Below are 2172 nucleotides of genomic sequence, written 5' to 3' on the forward strand. Positions count from 1 at the left end.
TTCAATCAAATCTTTTTCAAAATCAATTTCTTTCCATTTTCAAAGATACTTACTATCAATTAATGATTTGATTCAACATTTCAAGTATGTTGCCTTTTCTGTTGAGAAAGGTTTAATGTTTGAATCATATCTTTTCTTGTTAGTCAAGTTTTTAATTTTCAAAATCAAATCTTTTTAAAAAAAATGTATTTCAAATCATATCTTCTCAATCACATTTTTTTAAAACTAATCATATCTTATTAACCACATCTTTTTCAAAATAGTTTTCAATCAAATCTTTTTAATTTCTAATTTTAAAATCTCTTTCAAAAATCACTTGATTTCTTTTCCATTTTCCTTTTTTTTTCGAAAATTAAGTAAGGTTTTTCAAAAATGTTTTCAAATTTTTTACTTAATTTTCGAAAATTACTTCCCTCCTTTTCACATCCTTCTATTTATGGACTAACACTATCCCTTAATGCAGAATTCGAACTCCATCTTCTTTGATAAGTTCGAATTTTCTACTTCTGTCTTCTACTCTTCTTTTCCTCTGACACTTCAAGGAATCTCTACACTGTGACATAGAGGATTCCACATTTCTTGTTCTCTTCTCTTTCTTATGAGCAGAAGCAAAGACAAAAACATTCTTGTTGAGGCTGATCCTGAACCTGAAAGGACCTTGAAGAGAAAGCTAAGAGAAGCCAAAGCACAACTCTCTTTAGAGGACCTGACCGAATTCTTCAAAGAAGAAGAACACATGGCAGCCGAAAACAACAATGCCAACAATGCAAGGAAGGTGCTGGGTGACTTTACTGCACCTACTCCCGATTTCTATGGGAGAAGCATCTCTATCCCTGCCATTAGAGCAAACAACTTTGAGCTTAAGCCTCAATTAGTTTCTCTAATGCAACAGAATTGCAAGTTCCATGGACTTCCATTGGAAGATCCTCATCAGTTTTTAGCTGAATTCTTGCAAATCTGTGACACTGTCAAGACTAATGGGGTTGACCCTGAGGTCTACAGACTTATGCTATTCCCTTTTGCTGTAAGAGACAGAGCTAGAGCATGGTTGGACTCTCAACCTAAAGAAAGCCTGGACTCTTGGGAAAAGCTGGTCAATGCCTTCTTGGCGAAGTTCTTTCCACCTCAAAAATTGAGTAAGCTTAGAGTGGAAGTCCAAACCTTCAGACAGAAGGAAGGAGAATCCCTCTATGAAGCTTGGGAAAGATACAAACAATTAATCAGAAAGTGTCCTTCTGATATGCTTTCTGAATGGAGCATCATAGGTATTTTCTATGATGGTCTCTCTGAACTATCCAAGATGTCTTTGGATAGCTCTGCAGGAGGATCTCTTCATTTGAAGAAGACGCCTACTGAAGCTCAAGAACTGATTGAAATGGTTGCAAATAACCAATTCATGTACACTTCTGAAAGAAATCCTATGAACAATGGGACTAGTCAGAAGAAAGGAATTCTTGAGATTGACACTCTGAATGCCATATTGGCTCAGAACAAAATATTGACTCAACAAGTCAATATGATTTCTCAAAGTCTGTCTGGAATGCAAAATGCACCAAGCAGTACTAAGGAAGCTTCATCTGAGGAAGAAGCTTATGATCCTGAGAACCCTTCAATGGAAGAGGTGAATTACATGGGAGAACCCTATGGAAACACCTATAATCCTTCATGGAGAAATCATCCAAATTTTTCATGGAAGGATCAACAGAGACCCCAACAAGGTTTCAACAACAATAATGGTGGAAGAAATAGGTTTAGCAATAGCAAGCCTTTTCCATCATCTTCTTAGCAACAGACAGAGAGTTCTAAGCAGAATAACTCTGACTTAGCAACCATGGTCTCTGATCTGATCAAAACCACTCAAAGTTTCATGACTGAAACAAGATCCTCCATTAGAAATTTGGAGGCACAAGTGGGACAGCTGAGCAAGAAAATTACTGAACTCCCTCCTAGTACTCTTCCAAGCAATACAGAAGAGAATCCAAAAGGAGAGTGCAAGGCCATCAACATGGCCAAATTTTGGGAGGAAGGAGAGGCAGTGAACGCCACTGAGGAAGGTCTCACTGGGCATCCACTGGCCTCCAATGAGTTCCCCAATGAGGAACCAGGGGAATCTGAGGCTCAAACTGAGACCATAGAGATTCCACTGGACTTACTTCTGCCATTCATGAGCTC

General features: G+C 37.9%; 1 non-coding gene across 1 annotated transcript; it reads right to left on the reverse strand.

The window, feature by feature from the left end:
• Positions 1-1138: 1138 nt before the first annotated feature.
• On the reverse strand, positions 1139-1246 carry LOC112799333 (small nucleolar RNA R71). The gene has a single exon (XR_003200907.1). It is a non-coding gene; the product is annotated as a small nucleolar RNA R71 (small nucleolar RNA).
• Positions 1247-2172: the final 926 nt, after the last annotated feature.

Source organism: Arachis hypogaea, chromosome 4 (assembly GCF_003086295.3).
Source record: "Arachis hypogaea cultivar Tifrunner chromosome 4, arahy.Tifrunner.gnm2.J5K5, whole genome shotgun sequence".
Lineage (NCBI taxonomy): Eukaryota > Viridiplantae > Streptophyta > Magnoliopsida > Fabales > Fabaceae > Arachis > Arachis hypogaea.